We start from the raw sequence: 14,055 nt of genomic DNA on the forward strand, positions 1-14,055 counted from the left end.
ACACATTATGATGCTGCCCCCAAAGCTGAGTAATCTGCCCCATTTGATGCATTCCCATCAGTACCAAAGGTCGAGTCCCACTTTTAAGACCATTCCCTCTAAGGGTTGCAGGAGATGCAGAAGCAGCTTCCAATTGCTTTGCACTACCTTGTGCATGTGCAGGGATGTGTCTACAGCCCATGTCCTTGCATGCGTGCAGCAGCAGTATTAGTCCTTCTGCTTCTGAGCAAGCTGTTTGCAAGCACAAGAGGAGACATGTTCTGCCTGGAGAGCTGCTCACCTTCTGCTCAGGGGAAAACGTGATGGCTGAGGTAGGAACAATCCATATTCTGGATGTAAGACAGAGGCTATTATTCCTGAATAAAAGTAAATTTAATTTTAAAAGTACATTTCATTCTTTGTAAAGGTTAAATGCCTTTTACATGTTATTGATATCACATAGGATTTCAAGATTCAAATGCTTTTAAACAGTTGTGAGTGAATTATGTGCTATGCTTTATGCCATGTATTATATAACAGCTAATTCAAGGTGTCCCACAATTTCTCAGGACCAGACAAATGGATGTGAGGCCTTGTATATAAATCTCCTTACACCAGGTGCAGAGTGTTGTTTGGGTTTTTGTTTTGCCTTTTTTTTTTTTTTAAACAAGTAGGGGATCTGCCCTTTTTATATTATACTGTTGCATGCAGCTTGTGTTAAGTGTACCTTCTTTGGTTTCATTAAGGTGTCCTTCCTTGCATAATTTATATCAGTATTCAGCCCTCTACATTACCAAAATGCTGCAAAACAGCCTTAAAGTGAATGAAGACCAAAGAAAGACTATTTTTGCTGGACTGTACAGCTTTTCCTGCTTTGCATGTTACCACTGATTATAACAAATTTAAGTGCACTCAAATCCATATGGAGTCTAAGTGCCAAAGCTGTGGATTTAATTGTAGGATATATCCCTACAATTTATAGTAGAAGTTTAGTTAATTGTAGAATTAAATGACTTTGTTTTCCACTGCTGTGGATCTCTTGAATTTGGCACAAGTTCAAACGGCCTTGTAGCATGCAGCCTTTGCTGGATCATAAAGCAAAGACCCTCCCTAGGAACACAAATGGAATTTCTTTCCTCCACTACAGTGAGATTAATGACAGTGTTAGTAGGGTTTTTTCTCCCCCTTTTTCCTGTAAATCTGAGCTCTATTTGACTACACTGCCTTTTAAAGAAAACAAATTAAAACTCAGGCTGCCTAAATTCTCCTGAGGCACCATTCAAGGGGCAGTATTTTGTTCATACCACAAAGCTTTCATGGCACTGGATTTTGGGCAGGAGATGTATACAGGATCAGGCATGCTGGCAGAGACTACTGGGGTTTGCAGTTGTAGGAGAAAGGGGCCACACATCAGCTGATGCTGCTGATGTGGTGATGGATTAGTGAACAGAGAAAGGTTTGCATTGTGCTAAAAATGGAAGGATTAGCAGCTGCCCTTGTTGAGTCAGGCTAGAGGGAGGAGGATGAAGAGGACAGCAACATGCTGTGGCACTGGTCTGTACTAAATTTGCTGTCAGCATCCTTTTTTACTGCTAATCTCCCTCCCCTTTCTTCAGCGAGAAAAATACTCCTGGATACCTTCCTTCATACCAGAGAAGGAGAACTTTATTTTTATTCCTTTCCTTTTGCTTATGCTTTTTTATTATTACTCTGCTGATTGCATTTCTGACTTTTCAAATATTTCTAATCCAAAGTAATTTCCAGATAGAAAAGAGCTAGAGGTGCTATCCTAACTGCAAAGGCAGATCCCAGCCTGAAGTAACAACCAGAGATGGTTGTGCATATGGATTTATTAAACACTATGGCTGTGTGGCTGGACAGCATGTCCTCATCGAGGTCTGCTCTTGTGATGTGAGGTTTGAATTCAGATCCACCTCTAAAATTAATAAGCCATGGTGTTTTCTTTTCATCTCCTCAAAAAAGAGTAAATTGATTACTTATGTTGATTTTTAGCACTTAGTTCCTTAGGGCCCCTATTTCACTATTTTGATATAGTTCAGGAATCAAGACTCTTATGTTGGGCACAAGACCTGTTTTAGTAATGCCAACAGTTAGCATCATTGCTGATGGACTCTGGTAAAAGTTGAGAAGCTTGCTCAGATGCTTGCTGCCTCTTGCTGTCTGCTCTCCCTTCTGCTGGGGGCTGCCACCCACAGAGACTCATCGGGAGGGAAGGTGTTTCCATACCTGCTGATGGCTGTGTCGGAAAGGGCTGGAGTCAAAGTTTCAGCACTTCTGAGTATGACTCTGAGCTCACTTATTGGCATGTGAATGGGAGCAGCTGTGTTACCATGTAAATCCCACCTGCCAGCTCTGCCACTGGCCCGCAGCCACTGAGCGGGTGGTGGGGTATGCATTGTGGTATGTGCTCCCCAAACCTGAAGCAGCTCCTGGAGCTGTGCTTAGGTGTTTTGCTGAATTAGGCTGCTGCCTCTTCAAGGTTCCCCAATGCTTTTAAATGCCATTTGGCCAAATGAAATTGTGTTCCTCAAGGAAACAGATTTGCATCAGCCAGATACCTTTGATTTTAGCAGAGAACTCAGTCTAATAGTTGGAGGTGAGTGAAACCCCCCTTTTCAGAGTTGCATTGCAATCAGTGAAGCTTCTCCCTGCATGATGAATCTAGAGGTAAGAATTCCTCTGTAAAAAAAGAGGAATAAAACAGGGGGCTTAAATTACCTGACAGTCAGGTGGTGAGACAATGCAGTGGTCGGAGCACGTGCAGGGCTCACCATTTCTAACCACTGCAACTTCCCACTAGGTCAGCTGCACGTGTAGCGTTCATGGGGGCAGCAGCTTTTTACGCAACCCAGAACTTGTACTATGGGCAGCAAAACTGGGCTCATACTAATACAGGATAATGATTTGTGGTATTTTTTAAATACCTGCAAAGATCTTTGTGGATTAATATTGGTATTTTAGATCTAATTATAGGTAGCTTTTAACAAAGAAAAACCACAGGACTGCTAAAAAGTGTCATAGTATGGTAGAAAAGGACAAGTTGTTCTGGACCACTTTCCATCAGCCAGTGTGCAACATCTCTTGGCATTTCAGATTTCTTTTAATTTAAGGAAAAATACAACCCCAAACTTCAGAGCCCAAATTCTGAAAATGGAGCACTTAAATAAAAAGCTCTGTTCCATGGATTTCTTTTGTCCTATATGGTTTAAGCTCCTGCCTGCTCTTCAGAAAACAGGGTGATTTGCTTCAATGTCTCACTGCAAATTAAATGCTTAATTTGGGTTTACCATTTGAAAAACATTGTCTCTGTAAGACAGTTTGCTCATGTGAAGAACTTTGTTTAACATGATGGTCAAAGAAAGTAAAAGAAGCCTTTTGAAAATAGCTTGATTAAAAAAACTGCAGAGGAGAATTAACAAACATAAGTGCTGTTTAAAACAGATGATCCTTCTTGTTTGAGAGCAGACAAGTCTCCTCACAGTGCCTGGGAGTGCTTGCCATGTGGGGTCTGCTCAGCCATATCACTTGTGAACAAGGACAGAAAAACATTTGAAGACGAATACTCCTGCTCACTTGTCAGAATTGTGATTTGCTGCCTTATCTTCTGTCACATAATAACCTAGAATATTTGAGATCTCCACCTGAAAGGAGAGGAAGAGGCATTGTGGGTACATGCAGGAGCACTGCTTAGGGAAAATGATGAGAAGAACTTGCCAAGTGAGAAAGCATTTCACTGTTTGTCCTCTCAAAGTTCCTTGGGAAGTTAGGACAGAAGGAGGCTAGGAAGAATTTGGCTATGTCTCGCTTCCAGATTTTTCTTCTCCTTCAGGGAAACAAATCCATTTTAAAAGCAGAAGTTGGAAAGAAGGGAGGAGTTCATTCAATGTCATGTCTTATCTTGCTGTCTTTAGACTGCAAGAATGAGTTTTTCCCCATCTCTAAGCATTATTGTTGCATGAGGCTTTCATTGTGATGGGCACCTGTCATAGCTGTAATGGGCACACCTCAGGGACAGCTGAAATTAATACTGCGAAAACAGTAAATCTTAAAGACTTGGAAGGGGTCTCTGATACTCCCTAGTTCAACCTTTCGTGCAAAGACTAGGTCATAACATTACACCACAACAGCTGAGGCTACTTCTGGCAGAGTCTTGGACACCTCCTGCATGGAGATTGCCCAGCTGCTCTGGGTGCCTGTGCCAGACCTCCAACCCCTTTCTTGAGAGGAAAGTAAGGAACTTCTACAACACTTCTTCTCATAGCAAACATGCACCTGATGCACAAGTATGTGCCAGCAGTCTTTATCTGCAGAGAGACAAGATGATGGAGGAGATGACAACCTTTTTTATTTTAAATCTGTAAAAACACAGGAAGGTTTTGTAGCCTCAACAAAAGGGGGAAGTTTATTTGGAAAACTTATTAACCTGTTCTCATCGGAATATTTATACCATGTACTTGAAAATGTAACTTATTTACATGGATAATATTACTGTGTTAGTTAAATGTGTGAGGTCAAAGAATATGACTAGAGTGTGAGTTTTTTGACATATTGTTGAAGAATCGGATGGCTCTTACTGGAGACAAGCAATAAAACTCACTCTCACCTATATTAGATAAATATACCATCAAGACCAAAGTCCATGGAGCTTGTTGAGGTACTTGGATGGATATGAAATTAGGGCTACAAGACTCTGTGTTCAGTGATACATTTAAATTCATCCTCTTAGAAACCAAAAACAAAATCAGAGGTTGTGATTTCCTCAGAGAGAGGGGACAATGACTGAGATCCTGAAGAGGTATCCAGAAACCTTATTACATCCTGTTATATGTGATTTTCAGGATGGTGACTTAAAGAATAAATTTGACAGACAACAACAAAAAAAGTCCTTCAGCTTGTGGTCAGTAATCTGAGTTGTTTGGGAGATGGATGTGGGCCAACATAAGTCTTTTCAGGAGTTGCCCATGGGATCTCAAATTCATTCCTTCCTGTTACAACTGGAGCTGTTCTATATAGTACCCCTGCTTTTTCTTTTTTTTTCTTTTTTTTTTTTTTAAAAAAAAAAAGGCTCATGGAGGCCGAGAGGCTGAGAGTGTGAGGTATTTAGCAACCCTCTTTCCCTTCCAAGGTCCTGTGGAGAAATAGCAAAGGAAAGCAGCACTTCAGCGTATGCTCCTGATTTGCGCAAGGTCCTCTGCATGCTCTGACAGACCAGGCTGTGGGAGCAGCTGTTGCCAGCCTGCATGCAGATGGCTGCATCCAGCCAGTGTCTGAGTATGCTTATGCTAAGATTAATCCCATTCTAACGTTAATCACTTTCTACCCCTTTCAGACCCTATGGTGAATTGTGGTGAATCCTGCTTCCCCAACAACCAGTGGAAGCTCTTTCATGCGTGGGCCCAAGGTGGCCTTGAGATGGGCTGGTAGAACACTGGTTTCTCTAGGGCAGGCAGGGCCCTGGACACCTGAGTACTTGTGGTGCTTTGCCAACTGTGTCTCCTGCTTGTTTTGGCTACCAGTGCCTTTCATGCTGCTCAGGTGCCTATGCTGCACTGCTGAATATGCTCATCACATCTTGCATTTCTGCTGACTTCAATGCAAATCTGGCCTTTTAGCAAGTGCAGTTAAAGACTATGTTAAAGTTGAAATAAAATTTAGATGTTCTGTCCTGTATTATTTTAAGAAGAGTTTGAATTATTTTGACATGGCCCGAGACGTACCTGCTGCAAGGAATGCTGAAGATTTGCTGATGACATTTTTTAAGTCCTCACAGTCACCTGAGAAAATGTGTAACATTTCTGTGTGCTACAAGGTTTGGATATGATTTTTTTTGAAGAATTGTACTTATGCACAGCCCAGGCACCAAAACTGCTGGGATTTTATGACATTTTCTTTCACCTTCAGAACTATAATTTTGAACAACCTTCTTCAGTAGATTGATAGCAACAGATGAAATTTTCAGCTATGGATCTCAATTCCTTCTTTTGCATACAGGTGGTATCTGTTAGGATTGGTAGGACATTATGAACACAAAAGGCCAATTTCTTTGTCAGGAAACAACTTTTCCTGAATAATTTATAACTAAACACTTCTCATAGCTGAACAAAGTATTAACACATGTATGAATCTTCTGTTTAGTTTCAGTGATAGTGAGTCACTTCCCTTGTTTTTGTCGGTCATTCAACAGCAAAAGAGAAGAAGATATCTCAAACTCTGTGATGTTTCCATTTTTCATTAAATGGCCTTCTGGTTGCCAGTCCTCCTTCAGCATTAACACTGGAAGTGACTCCCCTCTCATGCCACTCTTGAATAGTTTCTCATTTTAAATAAATTATCTCCTATACATAATAAACAATGTCATTTGAGAATAAATACATTACTTTTAAAAAAAATTTAAATCTCATGCTGTCCAAAAGACTTGCTTTGGCTCCAGGAGCTGATAAACCTACAGCGGTGATGCAGGTGCATAAGTTTTCCCTATGAGATAGATACACAAGTGTAAGTGCAGTTTGTGCACCTGTAGGGAGGATCACCATAGTATGTTTGAAAACCTGTCTCCCCCTTCAGGTAAATGTATTCTGAAGTTACTAACTTTCAAGTATGTTACTCACAGGCAAATGGAAACAAGGGGAAAAGAAGCACAAACTATTTTGGAAAAACCTCACAATCTGTTGAGAGTTGAGCAGACTCATAGACACCATTCTCATACCCCGCTCTGTCAACTGCCACAGTACAGTGCCACAAAGGTGGTGAATTTTTAAAGTGAGGTTACAAAATCTTCAGGAGAATGGCAGAAGATCCTGCAAGTCTGATGATAACACTGAGTCTTCATTTTACTGACTTTTGACAGCCAGGCCTGATGGCCTTTGAAACTCCCAGCTCTGAACAGCCTGTTTTGAAACATAAACCAAAATCCTTAACTGTCTAATGCAAACACCATCTACGAAGCTCCTGTCGGCATACTTGTCCTTGCCTTGCATTGCCTTTCACTTGTAAGTCTTTCAGAAAGCTTTGGACAAACCCAGATCTAGCTGAATGCCTGCTTCCAGCCTCCTGCATTTGCCACGCCACTTTCCCAGGCTCTGCAGGGTTTTCTCGTGTTGTGCTTGTACAACAAAGATCACACCAAGCATGGTGGGTTCTCTGCCCTGTAAAAGAGTTTCCTCTTGAAAAAATGTCCTACTCATACCTATGGCATAGGCACACCTTGAAAAGTTTTTTCTAGCTTGGGACTGTAGAAGGAGTGCAAACAAATTTCCCCCTGGCTATCTGAGGTATGCAATAAGTGTACTTCAAATAGAGTCTTTGAGGAAAAAGGGGAAAAGAACAGTGGAGGAAGGAAATGCAGCAAATACGCTAGGGACCTGATAGAGCTTGTGATCCCTTCCAAGTGTAACAAAAGCAATCATCCTCTATTTCTGTGCTTCTGTGGTTAGAATTAAAGGAGTCTTTGATATACAGGCTAAACTGAAACTAGACAGATGATTTAGTAGAAAAGCCAGGTACTTCATCAAAAGGCAGCATGTTAATGCTTTTCATTTATCAAAATATGTGCCATTGATACATGGAGTAGGACAAAGTATATTAAAAACAAGTGTGGCTGTGCTACAGACAAGAAGTGTGCAGCCTTATTATCTGTTAACAAAGATTCAAAAGTTGGAGATTGTTCACCACTATTTGGACTAATGATGTATCTCAACACTGACATTCTTTCAAGAGAGCTTAGTTCAAATGCTCTTTGGGATCTAGAGATGGTAGCTAGCTCTAGCGAGCAATGCTACTGCAGGAATCTGGCTCGGATTCAGGTATGCAGGAACTTAAGACTGTTTATCCAAAAGCTTGAATCACCCTTGCTTGCATCTGAGCAGTCTTGGCTGGCAATCAATCAGGAAAGCAGAATTCTTCCCCAGCAGAATGCTAGGGGCAGGGATGTGTTTTACAGACAGGGAGGATGCGAGATGCCATTGCCAGGCTGCAAGGAAAGCAAGCTGTTGCTACGATGAAGGAATACAAACAATCAAGTTACTTCGTCTTTGAAGATAACAGCACGACTGTGAACCTAGACATATCTCCAACCTAGGAAATGCTGTAGTTGTCCCTCTGGCAGTTTTAATAGTTTTACTGCTTACTTGTGCTCTTGAGAGTCTGTTCTTCCTACCATTGCTTGTCTCCCAGCAAGTCTACAGACAAAATAAAATTGTTGCTAAGGGGATAGAATTTGTATGAATCTAAATACCAGTATGGGATATGGCAATAGAAACTAACATCTGATGTCTGCTGGGATTAAAGTTACTTTGAACTATAGTGACTGCAAAACTCTAAAGCTCTGGGTTCTGCAAAGCTCCTTGGCAGCCCAGGACTGGACTTGCAAGGCAGAGGTGTCAAAGGGCTTCGGTAACATTTTTTTTCATGTTCTTCAGTAAAAGGAGGGATTTGAGTAGTAGTCACAGTGTGGAAAGAGAGGTGAGGTATAAAAAAGGAGAGAAACATTTGGGCTTCAGGACTGGAATTCAAGCATTGAAAGTCTATCTTGGCTCAGCTATTGACTTGTTGTGTGGCCTTGGACAGGCTGGTTTATAAAACGGGGAGGGGAAACTGGCACAGGAATATCTGAGGATTAAAAGATGTTTACAGAGTGCTTTGTACTTGCATAATTTTATCTTTTCAAAGTGTTTATTAATTTTAAGCTAGTCTCTTACACCACTGTAACAGCACTGAACTTTCCTCAACTGTATCTGTTTCTTCACAAAAAATTCACATGTATATAAATAACACACAATGCTCCACACAAGTGCCAACCAGTTATAAAAGTCTTAATATCATCTCATAGGTATTCAGTGTTGAAAAAGATTGGAATCCCAAGGAAGAGGGGAAGTCTTTATGGGATAGCTGTCTCATGAAGGCTTTCTTATGACTGCATTTGTTAACTGCTCAGTTAAGGAAATATTTATTTGACTGAGAAATATACTTTATGTTTTCTAAGTCTCTGTCATTTTAGTACATATTAACTTAGTGACATCTTCTGTGGCATGAAGTCCCAAGAATATTTTGCAACAGATGTTTCTGAGCATCCAAGCCCTGCTTCTCTGTATGAGAATAGAGTGAAAGTAGGTGCTAGTAGATTGTACTGCCTGCAGGCGTTGCTGTGCCTGTTTCGAGACAAGAAGCCAGGTGTTAATCATCATTACAATATGAAACTACTAGCTGCAGTCAATTTCAGAGTTTGTGCAGGGTGATTCCCCCAAACCCACTTGTCTGCATGGCCTGGCTGTGTTCCCTGGGAGACACTGGCTCCCTTGAGCCACTCTGGTAAGATAGGCTGTGAAGAACACATGAAAGGGAGGAAGAAAACAACCTGAAGTAATGCTGATTATTGATATTATGGTGAACAAAATGCAATAGTTCAAGGGGCTGAAAAGATGCAGAAAGAGATGTATGTTATCATAAATATGTGCTACAAAAATCCTGAAAAACAGGATTCAGTCATAAAGGAAAACCTTTGAACAGAATGAAGACTTTGTGAGCAGTTGCACAAACATAGTCTGTGACAGAGACGATACTATGGATGCAGGAGATCACAGTTGTTGCATGCATACACTGAAAGCCTGGAGTTCTTCTATATACAGTAGCTGTAAAGGAAATGTTTCTGTGCTTATTTAAATGGCTGATGAAGTTCAGGAGCTCTGGGGGCCATCTACTCTCAAAGTCTGAGAGTGGTAGCTAATACCTTCCATTGTTAATTACAATGTATTACTGTTTGCTTTTGCAAAGCAGCTCTGAATATTCAAGCACTCATGTGGCATGTGTTTTGGATGGCTGGAGCCCTTGGTAGGTTTGTGGCACCTTCTTTACATTTCACTAACTATGGAACTGCAGGTCCATTTTTAATAAGCTTGGGGAGCAAACTAGCAAGGTCAGGGAATGAACATACCTGTGGAGGAGAAAGGTACACCTGGTTCCCATCCTTGGATTTTTCAGGTATGAAGTCATGAGAAAAACCCCTTCAGACTCACGTGCCTTGGGTGAGAGACCCACATTCAACGCTGATGTATACAGATAAGCAGTCTGATTTCCAGGAATGGCAGGAGGCATAGCAGACTACAGACACAGGTGAGGTTTGTATGACAATCAGCAGCTCTGAAAACCAGGCCCCTGGTATTAAGGTTTTACCATCAGGCACCTAATCTTGAAAATGTTGGCCAAATGCCACAAAACTGTGCTTCTTTTAGAAAATGGAACCTGTTTTTTTTAAAACTCTAATCTGTAGTGCTGGAGCTTTGTAAACAATCTCAGATATTTCCACTATAACATTAATGAGTAAGTCATTTACCAATGGAGAAATAGATTGGCTTGATTTTTCACTCATTGCCCTTTCTTCTGTGGTCAAGGTTGAAAGATTAGAGCTGAAATGATTACTAGAGGAAGAACGCTCTCTGCTTCTGCCTTTCCAGCCAAAACCCTTGTAAGAAAAAGTGCTTCTCGTTCCTGGCTCTCATTCCTGGGGGTTAGGCTGTTCTCACCCCAAGCTATTTGTCAATTTGCTTTAAGTGCTCCCCTTATGCATTTTTATTTAGTGTCTGTGTACAACTGGGATGAAATGTGTTCTTAAGTTGTTAATGCAGATTGCTGTGGGCATGAGGGGTATGAAATCATCATGGTCTAATGGTGCTCAAACACAGACTGAGTGAGATTATTATGAAGGAAACATGGCACTTGTATTCCAGAGCGCTGTTCAGTCCCTGTGTCTGTTAGTGTTGTGGTATCTCAAACCACCCCTAAACTTCTAATGCCTTTTCCCCACTCTCAAAACATTTATTCAGGAGTAAGATGAAATGAGACTGGGATGGAGCATAACATTCCCAATGGATATACATGTTGTGTTTCTCTAAATTGCTTTGTCTTTGGACTGTTTCTTCCTGTTCAACAGGCTCTAGTAAAGTTTAAAATTCTGCATCAAAACATTCTGCCAGTTCCAGGTGCCTTGGTATTTTTCAGTAGCACAATTACTTCATTATTCATTGAAATGATTAGTTACAGAAGATTAATTTTAAAGATTCATTAACTAAAGATTGACAGCAATGACGGTGGATCTGTGGGAGAACTACGGGATCTCATGTGACAGAATTTAGACATGGAAATTGAGGATTTTCATTTATTCACTTTCTCGATGTGTCCCATGAAGACCTTCTGAACCTTGATCTTGCCTGCAAACTGCTGAAATGCTTGCCTATTGCTTTCTGCCACTGCTGCAGGCCTGATCAGCATTCACACTGCTGCAGAAGAAGAGATCCAGCCGGTGTCTTTGCAGGAGAAATATTCTAACAACAATAACAATTATTTTCTGTTGCATAACCAGTGGTATTAGATGCTCTAATAGCTGGGCTTAATGATCCAGTAAGACTTAAAACCTAACTGGGTGTGCATATGTTTGGCTTAGCACATGGCACTAAAAGCACTCTGCAAAGCTAATTGCCACTCTTTCTTTGTAGTTATGAGCGTAAAAGCTCTAGCTTGATGAGAAATTTGCAGTATGCATAGGTGATATTTACCACCAGCTCAGTAATATCAGCAAAACCTTTGTCTTAGCAAAGCTCTCGGGAAGACATTCTGGGTGTGCTGTTGTTAGGGACCTCAGCTTTCTTTGCCCACAAATGTCTGTCCAGCACTTGGCAGGGCAGGTCAGTTATTGAAGAAAAAGGAATGAGGAAAACTGTCCTGGCCAAGAAAAGAGGGAAACCTGCAAACGGAAGCCTCAAGGTCAGCCACAAAAGGGTAACATGAGCATTACTTCTTTGGGCTCTCCTGTGAAAGTAAAAGGGCTCAAGGAAGGCACTGCCCTAATGACTGGAATGGCAGAGGGAAGAAAGTCCCCAGAGCGTTTCCCTTTCTTGCCTTACATTTATCTCATGTTGACCATCACAGGAGAAGGCTTTCGAGGGCAAGGGTGTCTTAGTGTAACAAAAAAGAAATGCATAAGCAAACCCTTGCCTGGACACTGCTCCTTTCAGAGCTGGTATTGCCCAAACAAGGCTGAGTGTAGCTTCTGACTTGCCAGCATACTAGAAGTTAGTACATACTAGTATATAACCAGAAGCTATTTTTCTCAACTGTCTCCTTTCCCTGAAGCATATACCTCAGGGGGCCCTACTTCGCTTCAACATGCAGACTATATGTGATGAAGTGAGCCATTATCCCCACATTCCTGTGGCTACCATTAACTGTTTTTTTTCTCAGACAGATCCTCCTTTTCTATCCTTTATGTCCCATTGGGGTAAATAATTAATGTTTGAGTCCCTGCCTGCTATTTATTTATTATATCTTGCCAGCCTGACCCAGGCAAAGCAAGTTTGGGAGTACCAGTCTGTTCTCAGATAGATAGGAGGTAGGAGGCAGGTGCTGATGGCTAGGGGTAATATAACAGGTTGAAGATGAACACCTCATCCATGTACAGCAGATGTAGATGCTCCAACTGGGAGCCTTACAACAGGACAGAAAGACCTAGGGATTGAGAGAAATAGGAATGCCTCAGGTTGTGGGGGGAGAAGGTGTTGCAGATGAGAGGTGCTTTGAGGCAGGATCGAGGATAGCAGGTCAGAGAAAAAGCAGAACAGAAGCAGGAGTTGGGGAGCTGAAAAGTGGGAGGGCATTAGAGCAGCAAGGAGAATAGGGGCCTGAAATAAAATGTATGGGGTCCATAGTGAGCTTAGAGTGGGGTGGGTTCAAGAAGGGAGTTAAGAAGAGCAAAGAGTTTTGATAATGGCAAGGTTGTGTATGGGAGGAACATTGAGAAAAAGGTGTGGGAGGCTGGATATTCAGCTTGGGAAATACTGGGAGGTTCTGAAGAAAGAGCAATGGGGATATTTGATCTCTTGGGCACTCTGGGACACAAGAAGCTGGAGGCAGAGTCTGTGAGACAGGAGAATTGGGACTGGGCTCTCTGGAATGTGAGGGGCTTGCAGTCAGGAGAGGACTAAGGTTACTCTGCCAAATTTTCCCTCAGCCTCTGCTGTGGCCTGATGGTAGGGATATCCACTGAACTGCTCTCCACATGCTTTCTCAGCTGCAGGACACTGTCCCCCTGAGCATTTCCTACCTTCATTAGTGTGGCAGCCCAACTCATTTTCAATCATGTAACATCCCTATGGCTAAATGAGTGGTGGCTTCCCTGTAAAGAGTTAGAGATACATTTTAGTTCTTAATATATGAAAGTAATATAATATAATATGATGTAATATAGTATGTGCTATAACATAAATGTAGTTTAGCTATATGATTTAGCAACTAGAAATAAAAAGAGCCAGCAAAATATCCCTCACGTAGTGGAACAGGAGCCCTTCTTCTCCTTCCCCAGTCTGTCTACAGGCAATGTAAGAAAATTACAGAAGTTAATCTCTGTTTCACTGGAAATAAAATTGCAGGCAAATGCCCTTCAGTAATGCATTAGACAGATTCCTACAGATAAAACTCAGCCCCTGGAAGCAGCAAGTCCATTTTACAGGCATTTGCAACACTGTATTGAGGTCACCTCCTCCCCTGTGGAGAGACCAGCTACTACCCAGTGGCGCTACCTGAGAACATAATGTCAGTTAATAGAAAACCTGGTTAGTTTGCAGCAAATTTTACTGGTTTTGATGAAGCCAGTGTTGCTTAGAGAAGAAAGTTTTGTAGCACTGTCAATTGCCATTTTTCTTGAGAACATTTCCTTTCCCAAAGACTGAGAGCCCATCTCCGTACAAAAGTGGCAATGCTGTCTCTCTGTACTGGGAAGAATGAAGCTCACCCTGAAGGTGCAGTCTGCAACCCGGTTTCTGAACTCTGCTGGTGGTGGAAGAGAACTGCTGAGACAAATGCTCTGGCGAACACATAGGCGAGCACATCATCTTACGGCTGGTACTCAGCCTGTAACCAGTGTGTGCTTCTCTTTTTTGCCTAATTTGTAGTCTGTTCACCTCAAGTTTGTTTATACCTAGCAAGTAGGTTTCTTACTTGTTTGTACTTCGCTTACAGTCTGTTTGCATCCAGATTACAGTAGGTTCACTGGCAAATTATACCCAATTT

General features: G+C 41.6%; 1 long non-coding RNA gene across 1 annotated transcript in view; it reads left to right on the forward strand.

Annotated features, from left to right (window-relative positions):
- The first annotated feature begins 230 nt into the window (after positions 1–230).
- Positions 231–14,055, forward strand: part of LOC128141170 (uncharacterized) — a 44,683-nt gene continuing 30,858 nt past the window's right edge. The window contains exon 1 of the long non-coding RNA XR_008234931.1: positions 231–311. This is a non-coding gene — a long non-coding RNA (uncharacterized LOC128141170). The remainder of the gene's footprint in view (positions 312–14,055) is intronic.

Source organism: Harpia harpyja, chromosome 4, assembly GCF_026419915.1.
Source record: "Harpia harpyja isolate bHarHar1 chromosome 4, bHarHar1 primary haplotype, whole genome shotgun sequence".
NCBI classification, from domain to species: domain Eukaryota; kingdom Metazoa; phylum Chordata; class Aves; order Accipitriformes; family Accipitridae; genus Harpia; species Harpia harpyja.